The sequence below is a fragment of the Ambystoma mexicanum genome, chromosome 9 (genome assembly GCF_040938575.1).
Source record: "Ambystoma mexicanum isolate Mex_15411 chromosome 9, UKY_AmexF1_1, whole genome shotgun sequence".
Classification (NCBI taxonomy): Eukaryota; Metazoa; Chordata; class Amphibia; order Caudata; family Ambystomatidae; genus Ambystoma; species Ambystoma mexicanum.
Window position 1 is genome coordinate 1,009,875,318 of NC_090931.1, and position 16,840 is coordinate 1,009,892,157.

Consider the following 16,840-nt stretch of genomic DNA (forward strand, 5'->3'; position numbering starts at 1 on the left):
TCTACAAAGAAAGCAGCAAAAACCGTAACATCATTGCGTGCATGACATCATGACATCGACTTGTGCTCCGCTCTTATCATTCACATTATTAACAATGTGCTTCCACATATTCTGGATTAGTGTCAAAGGTTTTTCAAAAACACAATGCAAAGTCAACTCTTCCTTCATCCTAGTTAGGAATACTGTGTATAGTTGATCGATCCAGTATGACTCCCTTTGTTCTAGCTTTTTTTACTCTAGTGGATTGAATACTATACTTATGACCAACGGAACTGCTGCTTTATCAGAAGATGTTGTGTTACTTGTCAACAAAGAAGACCAGGCAGGCTCTTCTGGAGTAGATGATGGATGTAAACTCATTCTGTGTAAAAAGTTATTGTGATCGGTTAATTTGTGGTACAGCGTTGTGGCGAAGCCTGGTGCTGTGAGTGTAACTTGCACGTCTAAAAAAAAATCATGGGTTGCCAACTTCATTCGGAAACTGTAACCTGGTATCAATCGCATTGAGATAATCATTAAGATAATCAAGAAAGTTGTGCAATGCATCTCCACCACGATTCTAAATAAAAAAACATCATCTATACGTAGTAACGTAAGTACTTATTCCATACAGAATGATGTGTAATATAATCATGTCTTGATTCATTTTTAAAATGTTTCCATAAATGTCTTAATAACTCTGAAATTAGAAACCTTGTATTTAGATATGTTCAATTGCACTGATGTCCTTCTATCATAGAGCCTCATTCCGGCCTGGGCGCAAAGGGATACCGGGCACCATTAAGGACAACAGTGCGGTAATTCCTTTGTGCCATATTCTGATGTCCCTTAACGGCAACCGCTATGGATGCCTGGTTTTACCAGACGCCCTTAGCGGGAGCCGCTAAGGGACCAGAGAGCTAATAACGGTACCACAAGTTGTGGTACCATATTAGCTACTTCCCCGGTCCCGCAAAGGTCGGACTAGACTGGTAAGTCCTCATTGAACCAGGGCGGACTCCATACCGTTATTGGAGGCAGTCATGGCGCTAATAGCGCCATGACTGCCTCCAATCTCGGAATGAGGACCATAGAGTTTACTTTCCTTTTTCATATTCGATAAAAGGACAGCAGAAATATGACCATCATATTGATATTTTGACTTACATATAAACCTGGAGCCACAAGCTACAATACCAGGTTGGTGCATATATGCACTCACAGAAAGAAAAAAAAACATTTGAAAGTCGACAGCAACTTTTTGTGTTTAAAAAGTCTAGTGAATTCAGAACATGCATCGACTACATGGGAAACAATAAAGTAACTTCTGAACAATGTTATCCATTGCCCTGGTGCCGAGATTTACTGGACCAAGAAAGAGATACCAAAGTTATACCACAGTAAATCTCCAAGGAGCTTATCGCTTGGCTCGAGTAAGAACAGGTGAGGGATGGTAGACAACCATTGGAGCATGACATAAAAGGTGTTGATATACAGTATAAGAAGATCAAGGCAGTGTTAGAATGGTCATCCCTCAGATGGTTAAAGATGTGAAAGCCCTTTGAGCATTTCAAAAACCTGTGCAAAAGACTCCTCAATGTGGTGAACCTCATCACTAACATATTGTACAATGGAAAGAAATTACAATAATCATCGAACTTGAAGGAATCCTTTGCAGTTGTTTAAAATTTGGTTTACATGGGCACCATTACTAAGATATCCTAATGTGTCCACAGCATTTCTTGTAGTAATGGATGCCTCTGACAGTGTAGTGGATGTCACACATGCTCTATGAGACTTGAAAACTAGGATTGTACATCTAGCTGCTTATAATTCAAGATAACTCTCAACATGTGCACAATTCAAGGACCTTTGCTGAACCATAAACCCATGTAGCAGCACATGAATAATCTGAGAAGTCTATGCCATAACTAGTGGCTCAAATTATAGACACCACACATCTGGTTGAAATTCCTTAAGCAAAATATTACCTGTTTCAGGTTAATGAAAGTGATATTTAGGTCTAGACAACAGGACAATGTAATCCCACGACCTGTGTGATGAGCCACTTTTAAGCATGCAATGGTAGTCTGCACTGCTGGTGCCTATGCCTTGCTTGCTCTGTGATTCTGAGCGAAGCTTGCACAGCTGATACCTGTGCTACACCTGACATGGCAATCTTGAATTCTGTCTTGACTGTTAGCAGAGGGAAACGTAGACACGTGTTCAACAATAAATAATTCTGTGATTCTGTGGAGACAATATGGAAACTGACTTGACAAATGTTTGGAAGCAATTAAAACATGATATGCTAATTTGGAAGCTAACTGAGCATGGTAACCTTCGGTGGTTTAATGTATATTCTGGTTGCCAATTTTTACTTAATTGAATACATGTGAATTTATAATTGGAATATGGAAAACATCTTAACAAGCTTCAGTGTTCAATACAGTTTTATTAGATCAACGATGACATTTGAATGACAATATGTGCTTAAGTTTGGTGATTACAGCGTGTTAATACAATCTTGAAGTTGACATCACAGAGTTGAAAGGGGACTGACCTATTTATTGAAGCAATGTGAAACTGGCATTGCCATTTTCAAAGCCTAAAGTTGAAAGCGACATGATGACATGTGCCTGACAGGACCAATATCTGGAAGAGTGAACTACAAATAAGAGACAAGGTACTCAGCCAAAAACGTTTAGGAATATACTTACAAAATTAACAATAATGTCATGGGCTGGAATATTCTGATCAGGGCCATTCAAGCCTTCGTAATGTGTAAAACGAGTTCAGCTGGAATATATTCTGTGATATGGACATTCTGACAAGTATGGCTAAGCCTGTGTTCTATTTCATCTTTGAAAAGGGGCCAAATATCATGTGATTCCAGTCTTGACTCCCTACTCGTGAATTTGAATATAAATTTAATGAAACGTAAATATTGTGTGTAACGGGCTAACTATATTGTGTCATGTGGGAACGGGCGAGTTGTGTGCTCGAACCAACCAGCATGTCAGTTGTTACCATGACATTGGGCCTCATTACGAGGTAGGAGGTAGCCATGGTGCCATTAGCACCATGGCTACCCCCTTACCGCATTCTAGGTCCGGGTTCCTGAAATAGGGATTTACCAGGTGATTCCAACCTTGGAGGACCCAGTAAGTCCCCATTCCGGGAACCATTCCCCGGTAAGGGTGCCGATGCCCGTAATCCCTTACCTCCGAATTCCGAGGTCCCTTTGCGGGTCCTTCTTTACCGCCTGCTTTTAGCAGGAGTTAAGTACGGGACCCACAAAGGTACTTCGGAGGTAATTACGGTACCGTAATTTACAGTGCCGTAATTACCTCCTTCGCCATTCACATTGAGCCCTATGGGGCAGAAATGGGAATGGGGAAGGGCAAAAGGTGAATGGGGAATTACCGGTCCCTCCAACTCTGGAATGGACCGGTAATTACTCCATTCACCATACCGGATTTGGGACGGTTTCGGAGGCAACCATGGAGCTAATTACTCCATGGTTAGCTCCAAACCCGGAATGAGGCCCATAGCAACTTAAACACTTAGGGCCTCATTCCACGGAATGCAGTAAACCATGGTGCTATTAGCACCATGGTTACCACCGGTACCATACCGGTACACCATGCAGGAAAGGGGAATTACCACCCCATTCCAAGGTTGGCGGGGCGGTAATTTCCCCTTTCTCCATGGTCCTTCCCCATTCCCATTTTTGCCCAGAGGGCGCAATGAGAATCGGGAAGGAGCTAATTACGGTACCACAAATTGCGGTACTGTAATTAGCACCAAGGTCCCTTCGCGGGTCCCAACTTTAACGGCTGGTCTAAACCAGCCTTTATGGTCGGGTCCTGCAAAGGGACCTCGTAGTAAGGGGGTAAGGGTTTACCGGTACCGGTGCCCTTACCGGTACCGGTAAACCCTTACCACCTACCGTGTAATGAGGCCCTTAAACAGTTGATCTCTGAGAAATGTTTACTATAGCTACATATATGCACATACACTTACAGCAAATGTTATCAAATGCTTAATGTAGCATAACTCCTTTTTAATGTTTCACTGCCTTGGTGCAAAGGGTATTAGCAAGAACAGATCGCCACATATGTTTGCTTTGAATAAATAGGTGAGTCTGTTAATGCATCCATCGACAAATCATGCACTGTGTGTACCACTCATCATAAACATATAGATGCGATGGGCCATGAATCTACTGCATAGACCTTGAGCCCAAGGATTGCAGTCAAAGTTCTCTGCTAATAGAATATCACAGGCAGCTTTTATTACACTGCCTCGGGAAAAATGCACCTTGGGAAATGCTGATTCAGCGCTAGTAGCTCATCGCTAATAGCAGAATAGGCAAAAAGAATCTTGTATTCGCCCACATTGAAGAAATAGGCATTACTGGAGGTCATTTTAAATTGACCGGTGCTTACATTTTAACCACAATGTGCAGCCATGCGTAGAGTGTGATATCTCTAAGGGTGAAAGCAAATGTCTAAGGTAATGAAACCATCCCAAAAGTAATGGCGATTACGAACTAACACAGATAAAACTGTGTTATAAGGTAAGAAGGGTTTCTGCTAGAACACACTTTCTGCACTTTACTTATTTTCTTCTAACTTTTTTGTGTTGCCAATTTTAATAAGACATAAAAAAAGACATTAAACTGGTTTCATTTGCAATAAAAGTCATGTCATCTCATCAGCATTCCGTTTGTACTTGCATCACACTGGAAAAATCCTTGTCATTAGTCAGGATTCTTTTTAATTAACTATGCACTCGATGTGATGGTATCTTCCATTCCTTCTTTCTTCCTAATTTCCAGTGTTCAAAAGGCGTTTTTTTTAAGAAAGGTGAACTTATTTTTTTTATTGTGCCTTGAGGCATCCTCTATGGAAGTCACAGCTAGTAAAGTGGGAAATGCAATCACTTTCTTGGGTATGGTTATTCAGTAATACACATTTGAAATTCAGCTAGTGTGTGAAGAGCAGACACACTGGACTTAGATACAAAATTACAGCATGAGCGTATCCAATTGTCAATCCCTTCTGTGCTGTCGTGTATCTGCTCTAGGGTTTTGGAATGCAGTGGCGCACAGCCCTCTGCCTAGAAATTTACCATAACCCATGGCCATGCCTTCTGTCCATTTTGCAACCATACAACAAAATATTCATAGCCATGCCCTATAGCTATGACCCATATCCCAAATCCCCCTGCCCATAGGAAAAGGGCGAGCACTCTGCTGAGGCCCTTATCTCTATCACCCAGCCTGACTGTAGAGTCAGTTTACATATTGTCTCTACAGAATCACTGAATTATTTATTGTTGAACACATGTCTATGTTTCCCTCTGATAACTGTCAAGACAGAATTCAAGACTGCCATGTCAATAGTAGCTTCCCTCAGAATCAAAGAGCAAGTAAAGCTTTGGCACCAACAGTCCTCCTAATTAGTAACTAACCAGATCTGACAAGCCACAGCCTTTGACGTTAGTCGCGGGCCCTTGGTGCAACCCCTCTTTTTCCCTTCTCTTCTAATACTCCCTTTCTCATGACTGACACATCTGCAGCACTTTATCCCCAAGTTCTTCACTCCATCTTCAGTGAGCCTGGGTACTGGTGCAGCTGGCAGAGTGTGCTCATCTTGATCCAACAGCAGTCCTCCACCAATGTTCCCTTGGGGTGATTAAGGGATGGTAAGGGGACAGTGCATGACTCTGCCTCATGACACCTGCATTTACCTCACAACTGCTGAACTTTGATGAAAGTCTGCTTGCCCAACAAGGTCCAAATGAACTTTTCTGTCTTGAAGGAGTGGGATACCTCTTCCTATTAAAGGTAAAAGGCCAAAGTGGACTGTATAACAGCAAGCATACTTTAAGGGGTCCAACAGGTCCAACCCCTGTCAAGTGACAGCAATGTTGGTTTTATTGCAGCATACTCATTGTGCTCTGCTCTGCAGGAAGTGGAGGAGATAGGAAAAAAAGAGAAGCCCACAGAAAACCAAGCCAGAGGAACCCTTCCTCTAGTCCATTCGGCTCTGCCTGACTATTCAACCCCCACCCCGCCCCTTTCGAAGACTGCAGCTTCAAATGCCCTTTGTTATGCACCACCCTGGTGTGAGGCTGGCCCTGGGTGCTCCACATTGATGCATCTTTCCCAGAAGGTTTCCTACTGAGAGTTTCCTGATCTTGATACAGTGGTTACCTAACCTCCAGAAGGATGATCAAATGAGGCAGCTTTTCTGCCTATTATCTTGGTGGCTGCAGCAGAGAGAGACAGTTTGACTACACATCTAGATAGCCTGTTGATAGATGGTCTGAGGGGTGACAAGAATATGATACAAATCTGATGTGGCTTTAATGATTGTTTGTGCTATCGGTCAACATACTAAATTCAGGAATGGCACATTGTTAGAGATTGCCCTACCACATGACTGATGCGGTGCACAATTACTATTGTTTTGGATTAGAGGTGCAGATTTAATGGCAAGTCCAGTATGCAGTGACATTTGTGCAGCATTTCTTTTCAGTGTACTATGGCTACCATTAACCTTAGAAACTAAAAAGAATAACGGTAGAAATGTGTAATGTATGTGGATGATACAATACTAATGGATCATATGCCTATTGGACTCCGCCGCAGCCTTAATGTACTAACTCGCCATGCCAGGGAGAACAACTTGTTAATTAATTAATTAATCTTTCTAAACCTAAAATCATGGTGTTTGGAAATAGAGGAAACAAGTCAGACTCCTTAAGGTGGAAACTTAATGGTATAAAGCTTGAAGTCAGTATATTACACATATTTAGGGATCCCGATCAATGTGGCACCTAAGTTCTCATAATATGGGGACTAAATTATTCCCTGCATTCTAAAGAAAGTGTACCTTTTAAAAAGGTACATTGCTAGTGTGTGTGGAAATAATGTGGACGGTGCTATAAAAATGTATCAAAGTAGCATTGTCCCTGCCCTGCTACATGGAATGTAACTGCTCTCGGCCAGATATGTAACTTTTCTGGACAAGCTGGAAAGAAAAATCCTTAAATCTATGTTAAATTTCCCAAAAGGGACTCAGATAGAGGCAGTACGATGTCAGATGGACCTAGTTCTCTTAAGGCACATTGGTTATTAAAGCAATGCAAGCTGTATTGTTCTCTTGTGATTAGAACACAAGAGGACTATACCCCAATGGGTATAGAAACCTTGAATCCTTTTCTGAGCGGCTTATATAAGGAGGTATGGAAACACTGTGATGATATAAACTTCCCCTTAGAGCAGATATTAGAAATACCTGATTATGAGAGGCAGCTTAAGAAGAAGACCTGGGCATGGGACAGAGCCAAATGGATGCAAAAACTTTCCAAGAAAAAACAATATATGGAATATACCCAACAGGGGTTTGTTTTGTATAGTCCAGCTTCCTACTGCTGAAACCATGCAATGGGAAAATGAGAGAATATATCATCTTTCTTTGCCTAACTATTCTTCCTATATACAAATATATGGGTGGTTGGATAGGTGTCCCCTATGAAGATCATAGATGCAGTTTGTGTCAGAACTCTGTTGAATCCACCTGGCATATATTAACGCAATGCACCAGGGTAAAGTCACATTATGAAAAGGCTTATGCCTCTATGGTTACAGAGATTGGTAACATAGAAGGAAATCAATTTTGGAGCACCTTACATGTTGCAACCTCATCGACTATAACAGGTGCAGGTTCCTATGTATGGATTGAGGTGGTAAAACTGCTCTTGAACAGATAAGTAGAGAGTATACGAGCGGTTCATTATGTCTAGTGACACAATTCAATGTGCCCCCCTGTAATGGGAGATGGAATGAGATATTTTAAATTGTTTTAAATAGCCTATTTCCTGGATGAAATGTGATTTTCATGTTGTCTCTTTTAAAGATGGAAATGTATGTAGCAGATGTGTAGATTTTAATATTACTATATTGAATGATTGTCCCAAAACATTTCAATTGTTCTTGTATTAAAATGCGTGCTTAAGATTTTTATTTTTGTAATCAAATGCACAATAAATTAAAAAAAGAAATAAGTTAGAAAAAACATTATCAATACAGTAATAATGTACAGCAACATCAATTCATCAAAATCTTTGTAAAATATAAAATGCAGTTTATTATTTAACATTTTAAAATTGCATTCCTGAGACTTTTTTTGTAGCTTTTCCTATATGTAGGACCATATACGAGCCAGAGCCGATATTAAACATATTTGTTTTCCATTCCTACATTGTGACCACAAAACTCTGAAAAGAGTCCAATTGCACTCTGCACAAATGTATCAAAGACTATCATCCTGGCCTCAACAAGAGCTGAATAATCCAGTAACAAATGTTTCATTTTCTCTAGCTCTTCCTTGTTTTTCACAGTCACCAAATCTCTTGGGTTTCATGATACCCATTATCTGACCTTTAACCTCCATAGTTTCAAGTACATGTAATAGACATTCAAAAAAAAATCTGTCTCAGTGGTTTATCTGAAAAATGTCAACTGTATTTTTGTTCAGTCTATAAAGCGTTGTGCGAATCCTATATAGGGGTGGCTCTATTTTCAATTAGAAGCCCGTTGTTGAACCAGTCCCATCTTGTGTCACCTTCAACCTTTGAACCTGCTCTGTGCCACTGAAGAGGAGGAGTTGCAGGTCAGGAGACTGGTGCAGCAGAGCGCATGGCTCACTACACTTATGGAATGGAGTTTTCTGAAAGGAGGGTCTGTTTAACAGGCCAGCCTTTCGGAGACAGAATTACGTGCATCATTTTATTATTTAAAAAAAATCAAAAAGGCTAGGCTTTCACACCGTTACCAGATTACAATTCTAAATAGACATCACGTATGACATTATATCAATATACCTGGTAGAGCAGATCACGTTGTGAACTGAAAGGTACATTATGTAAAAATAAATCAGAGCTGCACTCTGATTAAATTGTAGTATATTGTGTGAACTGCATTGTTTTCTACTTCAATATAGCAGTACATTTCAACCATTGTATTCTGTCAGTCAAATACGACAGTGATGGATGAGTATTTATATACTAAAGGCGTTAGTCCATTTAATGTTTTTCAGTTCTCTGGCCTTAAACTGCTACCTTTTTTGTGAAGGCAACCTCTATCAAGTACACTTTACAAAGAATTTAGGGATACCGATCAATGTGGCACCTAAGCTTCTGCCTTCTCAATATATCAAGTTTGGTCTGTATGATTGTAGTCACATGCTAAGGTCCTCACTACAGTCTTTCAAAGCACACTGCTGTGTGAGTTTTGAGCAGCGCTAATGAGACTTTGTCTCAGTCCTGAAAAGTAAAATAAATCAGAGGTAACAGTTATAGTTTTCCAGATCCATTTGTTTTTCTTATCACAGCACATTAACTGTTCAACAAAGGATAAGGTTAGCCGTGACCATGTGAAAAAGTAATACTCATGTAAGATGTACTGTAAAGTGTAATATAGAGTAAATATGGTTACATTTTGTATGGACAACAGGATAGTACTTCAAAGGAAGGGAGGAAGGAAGGAAATACATATAATCTATGATACAATATCATATATTGCTTAAAGTTATAGGGCCTCATTACAGGTCGGGCAGTCCGGAAATAACAGTGGCGGTAAACCCGCTGCCACTGTTTATTCCGGACCGCCTGATCCCGAGCCCTGCAGGCAGGAGGTGGCGTTCGCGCCAGATCTGACCTGGTGGGTTTACCACCGTCCGCCTGCACAAGATGGTGCCAGTGTTTCCATGATCCCCATAGGACTCAATGGGAATGGGGATTTACACCATTCCGCCTCTGGAATTCCCGGGACACCGGGGTTGTAATTCTCCGGTAATTCTGGGAATCACAGAGGCGGAATGGTAATACAAGTCTGGCAGTAACCAGGCAGTTTTATCACCTCGGTTACCACCAGACTCGTAATGAGGCCCATAATCTTCCTAGTGTTTTTCAAATTATAGACAACTACATTTACAAAAGATAGTCTTTCATTATTATTTGAAGGTGTAAACTACTTGGTTGTTTTAATTCAAATATGGACAAAATACTGATGGCTATATACTTTTTTGGTTAGTATGCAATGACTGCGAAGCAGTAGAATATATTTATCTAGTGTTTTGAGATAGAGCAAACCCACTTTTTACTGTAACAGGTTGATACAGGTTGATACAATTGATGTCACTGATGATATCGCCTGCAATGACCTAGTTTCAGATGTTGTCATTGGTTATGGCATAAGTGATGCCAAATATGATGCCATCAGTGATCTACTCTGTGGTATTATGAGTGCCATCATGGGATGTTTAATGGGGGTTCAGAGTAAGGGTGGTAGAGCTTCCAACAATTGACAAATTTCACAGGTTTTGTAGCATTAAATCAGCGCTTCAAACTCACTTTTCATGTATTTTGTTTTGTGGAACTGTTTCTATTTAACTGGAAATAAACAAAGGTGTGTTAACCAAATTTCAAGGGTTTTGTTATACCATATACCTCCACCTATGCTACTACAGTTATGGAGTTCGAAATCCTTTATGTTGTGATTAGCGATACATCTATGATGCATTTTCAGTACTTATATGGTATGCAATACAGGATTTCCAGTTAATGATATTTATTTTACCTGAAGCTCCCACCATGTTAGGTTTTCTTCTCTCAAAGGGAAAGAAAGGAAAGAGAGCTGGGATTGTTAAGGGTTCACAAAGGCTAGAAAAGGAATTACCCATTCCAAATGGATGAGTGCTGAGCATGGATATTAACTAAAGATGATGGGCCTAATCCGTGAGGAAACCTGAGACAGATTATTCCTGTGGCAGATCTACTTTCCTACTGTAGGGTGAAAGAGAAAACAATGGGCTTGCTGACTGGGAATTCCCTGGAAAGACTTGAGGGTACAACCTGGCTCTGTACCTACAATAATATTTACAAGTATGACAAGTCCCCAGTGTAATTAAGTATAGGCCCTCTGTAACAGACTGGCAGTGACTTCCACTCAGACAGCTCATTCCGAATAGAATGCTTGAGCTCGTAAAGTGTGAAATGCACTTTGCTTATTCATTGTATTCAACTCCAAACCAGATTGTTTTTACATAGGAAAGAAACATTTCTGCACAGATAAAATGCAGTTCTCTGTAAATTCAAAGCCAAACAAATGAAACCCTGTAGGTTTTAACAGGTGTAGTCTGAAAGTAGATTTGTGGAAGGGTGCACTTTATCACATCTTGAGGAATGATTTATAATTGTTGACCTGTGGAAACCATAGTTATTTAAAAAGAGTTATTTGGGGGTGGGTGAAAAGAAGCAGAGCTGGTGCGGAGGTGGTGCAATCTCAGCAGTCTGTTTACCCTGTCTACTCTGATGAGAGCAGGAGCTGCATTCACTTCAAAAGCCCCACTTACAGCAGAGCGGGTGCAGAGCTGGTGCTGAGCTGGTGCAGTTTCAGAAGTCTGTTTACCCTGTCTACTCTGGTGAGAGGAGAAGCTGTATTCACTTTAAAAATCCCATTTTCCCTGGAGTGAGCGCTGAGCTGGTGCTGAGTTGGTGCAGTCTCAGCAGTCTGTTTACCCTGTCTACTGTGGTGAGAGGACGAGCTGCATATAGCTGCACATAGCTGAAGTGGCGCAGTCTACGTAGTCTCCAGCCGAATCCGCCACCCAGCGCTTTGGGAATGTCACCTGGCATCCTATCACCAGACAAAAGCTACGACAATTGAGTGTGGACATTTGTCTTACTGGAGTTGAAGAGGTAAGTGATTCACCCTTTCATTGCATTTCAAGAGCTGTCATTTTACAATGGTCTCCTATTGGCAACATTAACATCATCAGTGCTTCTAACATCCCTGAAATGCACACTGCCCCCAAACACATTGATGTGAATAGAACTCTTAGGTTTCCTCTACATATATCATCAATGGAATGCACTGTCACAAAAGGGAAACAGAAATATATACTGAAGAAGGAACCCCTTCAAAAAACTACTCCCAAGGGTAGTAAAATCTCTACCTTCATATTAAAGGGTATAAAGAGACAGAATATAGAAATACAAGGTAGAGAAAACATTCAGCAGCACCACACTCATAGGATTCCTATCACAACATATACATTTTATTAATAATCATCAAACAACATCATAAAATACGAATATATACTAAAACATGACTAAGAATAAAGTGCAAGTGACATCAAGCAAAATCCTCACAAATAAATTGTAACAATTCATTACTAGTATCTCAGTGTACTAGTGAAAATCTCCTATTTAAACATTGATGTAACACATAAAGGAGAGAAAATTTGGTCAATAGAGACCCAAATACACAAACCAGTAAGGCTAATTACTGGTGTTCTACCTCGACATGTTTCAGTGCATATGGTTTCATTACAAACTTTCTTCAGGAGGATGTTTTAATCCGCCACTTTCTCTTTACACTTCAATAATGCACATCAAGCTTTTCAAGATGTGCTTGAACTAGATGGCTGCTGCTGAAACAAATATAAAAACACACTGTAAGCCTAAACATTCACTAAAGGGTAGACAGATTCTGTATCGCACTAGTGAAAGAAGAAAAGAAGCATCTTTACCTAGTGTGGGAGTGGTAGTAGTACAGGAAGAAACTGGATTGAATTCCGTCTTCAAACAGGTAGTTCACCCATCAAGGGTTCAATTATCTGTATAGATACATATAAGTTGCATCAGACTACTATTAGAAGCCAGAAATAACTGTCAACCTCTAACGTGCACCAATGCCATAAAAAACTTTATTCATCTTTCCTGGACAGTGTGATATCGAAAGTATGGCCATTGTTACATGATTTTTAATTTTTAATTTTTAATGTTGCCTCCTTGGTTCACCCAAATGGTTGTTCTACTTAGAACAAAGCAAAACCAAAAGGCCAAACAGCTCAAGTATCATTCTCTAAGAGGAGCGTTGCATGGAGGAAAAAAGTACTAATTACCTCTGCACTTAAAAGTAGAAGTTCTGCAGCACGTTCGAATGGGTAGCAAAATCTCAGATCGCGTCATCATCCACTCGTGTTGGGCATATAAATTGGCTTCCAAACTCGGTCCAGAAAACGAAGGTCCACAAACCAAAGGCGTAGGACCTCTGCAAGAATGAGGGAAAGCAGTCTAAATAGTATTTAGCTGCAGGTGGAGGTGCCGAATCTCAGATGATTAATACTATAGGCTACACACGTACACAGCAAAACGGCGCACATCACGTCAGTTCTAACAATTCTAGTTACCTTAAATGGTATTTCTTATAAACGCATCTGGTGGGGACTGCGGCTGTAATGGCTCTGCAGGATTCTAATGTTCTGAGATAGCGCTGCAACTCACAATCATCTGGTTAGAAGCTGTACACACGTGCACTCTTCAAAAACTCCTGAGGGGCTAATGGGCTAGGGATGTGTGTCAACCAATAGGAGCCATTTTAAGGTGGAGAAAATTATAATACCAAAAGGGTCAAGACACAGGATCTTAGTCCCTTATTGATGTTTATTCTGAAAGGCAAAACTGCCAAGATAGCGCTCTGTAGTGGCGGAAAACAAAATCACACCTCTAAAGTCTCGCATGCACTGAAAAACGAACCAAGCACTCCTACACAGTAGGACTCTTTAAGAAATCCCCAAAAATACCAGATTGAAAACGGACTCACTCGAATTTCTGTGTGAGGGTGAAAAGACCGAATTTAAATGGAAGAATATTTAATAAAATGAGCAGACATAAGGTTTCAGTGCAAACTGGTCTCTAGTAGCAAACAACGCTATAGATATGCCCTCAATTAGTTAACTTTATGCCACTTAATGGCATCATTCAAACCGTGAAGATCACTACGTGTTTGAAAAATAGGTTGTTATTCTTTTTGTAAAAAATTACGATTTTGAACTACCAAATTATCAGCTTAGACCAAACGGAGAACTGTCCAACTGAAGCTTTCGAAACCATGTGATTTTTCAACAGAATGTTTAACCATCAGGGCTTGGAGTGTCTTATTCTTAAATCAACTCTCGTGTTTGTTAATCTGGATTTTAATTTTCTGATTGGTCTTACCGCTGTAATGGAGACCACAGGGACACGTAACCATGTTCACTACATGGTCAGTGTTGCAGTTAGAAAATGATTTCTGGGTCCACGCTTTATTCAGTCCCTGGTTAACTTCCTGTGATCTAGATGTCAATTTACAAACTACACACTGGCCAGATGGGTGGTGGCCCGTCACTGGTGGTAAACCCCATAGACTGGTAATGATGGTCTTCGGCACAATATGACTACGGAATCTGCTTTCGCCGACTCGATTTCCTATAGAGGTAGATTTTGTGTAGGCAAAAAGCAGAACGACTGGGTCAGATTTAGTGGTTTTTAGCACTCTCTATTGTTTGGAGATAATATTTCAAATGGCCAGACTCTGGTTAGTGAATGTGTTTACACACACTATTCTGTCTTCAAGCTGTTTTTTGGGTTTTTCATCCAACAGGGTGTGTCTGTTATTATTAAAAGCACGTTTTGCCACCTTTCTAATAAGTTTCTTAGGATAGCCTCTGTTTTGGAGTTTAGACTTCAGATGTTGGGCCTCCTTTTCATAAGATCCTTTGCATTTTAACCTCAAAAATTGGCCGTATGGAAAATGATCTCTCAGGTGTTTAATATGATGAGATTTATAGTGCAAAAGTGAGTTTTTCTCTTTATCTTTATGAAAAGGTTTAACACTGATTTTGCCATTTTCATGGTACAGAGTCAGGTCAAGGAAATTAGTTGCTTCTTTCTCTATGGTTTGAGTAAATTGAAGATGTCTGTTCAGGCTGTTAAGCCAATTCAAAAATTCTACTGGTGTCTCTTGTGTGCCTTCCCAAATGACCAACACATCGTCAATATAGCGTGACCACGCTTTGATATTATTGCTGAATGGATTAGCTGCGAACTGTTTCTCAAGAAATTCTACATAGAGGTTTGCCAAACTGGGGGCCATCGTGGAGATGGAATCGATCGATCAGGTACAACGTGTACAACTTGCCCTACCCCCAAACTCAACATTTTTCCCCCTGTCTTTGGGCTCATCTTTGATACTAGTCTGCTCAATTCCAACAACGATCCGCTTGCAGGCGTTTGAGCACACATGGCAAGGTTTAGAAGAAGCAAAAGAACATACCTCGAACAAGCGGGGAAGCCTGACCTGTGAAAGCGGGAGCAAGCCCCTTGGTGGATGGCTTGGAGGGGTTACTCAAAGAGGTGAGGGAGAGTGGTGAGTGGGCTGAAGACTTACGTTACACTGATCAAGTCAAAGAAATCGAGGATTCCAAGGTTTGGGTATGTTTGACCGTGTGGAAATTGCCTGCAGCAATTTGACCAAAAGATATTTCATTTACACGCATACCTGATTAGAACAAATGTGTATTTTATGCATGTAATATAATTGCAACTATTTATGTTTATGTGTTTGAAATTGTGTGCGGGAAAAAAAAATTAAAGAGTTTTCCTGCACACAATTTCAAACACATAAACATAATATTGTGCAATTATATTACCCACATAAATTATTATTTCTATGCCTCCCCCACCTCCATTGTTAAGGATGTGTGGGACACCCCCGCAACCCCATTTTGACCTACTTACATGAACATGAGGAGAGGGGACACCCCAGCAACCCCTGCACCTCATGTTCTGGTAAGTAGATAAGTGGTATTAGCCTATTTGACCTAAAACAAAAAAGGTGAATTTGGACCTGATGCAAAAAAAAGCCAATTTGGTCTATTAAAACATGGTCAATTTGGTCATTAGGTCAAATGTTTTAGGTCAAATAGGCTAATACCGGATTCCAAAAGTGAAAGTGAAATGAAGGGCTTGAGCGTGGAGTGTATTCCCTCTGCACATGTGCGTGTGTTATGGCAGGAACGTGTGCATCTTGAACAGGGCATGAATTACCCTTTAGACTCCAAGTCATTAGAGCAGGTATTTGCGAGTTCAAGCCCATTATTCATCACAGACAATCAAAAGAATCGGAAGTCATATTGCTCATACTCCCCTCAAGCACTTGAAACATATGAATCTCAGAGTGTACTAATGCCATGATCTGCACTTGCAGCAAGACTATCTTGCGACATAGCTGAGATTAAATCACGCGTTGCCACATATTCTAGGACAACCGATACTGGCAATAGTGATAATAAAATAATTGTCAAGTGATGCTGTGTCATCAGGAATAGAAGAGAGAGGAAAACATCTAATTGATCCAGAAATAACCATAGATCATTACCAAAATCAAAAAGAACAGCAAGATCCCAATGACAGTTGAAAGGGTGAAGACTCTTGAGATAAATGACTGCAATGGAGAGACAGAGATAGAGACAGACCAACTCAGTTGGAATACTCACCAAACCCTTGTGGACAAACACTAGGAAACAACTCCATATTTCAACATGATGGAAATAGCTGTCAAGTGAAGATAACTGTGGAAGTAATAAAACCACTGCAAAATGGCATCCTTCCCATTGTATGTAACGCCATGACTGCATTCATCAAATTCTATGAAGCAATTCAAGACACACTAGATGACAAGTTACAGGATTAAGAAGCTGAGACTTCTTTAATGTGCAAAATAGGCTCTGTGACTTAGCAAGGAGAGAGGAGTTGGATAACGTTGCCCTCATGACAGCAGTCTTGAAAAACTGCAAATGGATGCGTCAATTACGCATGATGTCAAGTTGTTGTCATCAACATCAGAAATTGACTGGACAACTTGAAATGAAGGAGCAACCTCATATACAGATTAAAGTCAACTTTGCATCTGAGACTTTATCCCAAGTGAACCACAACTAAGCTGGAAGACTACATGAAA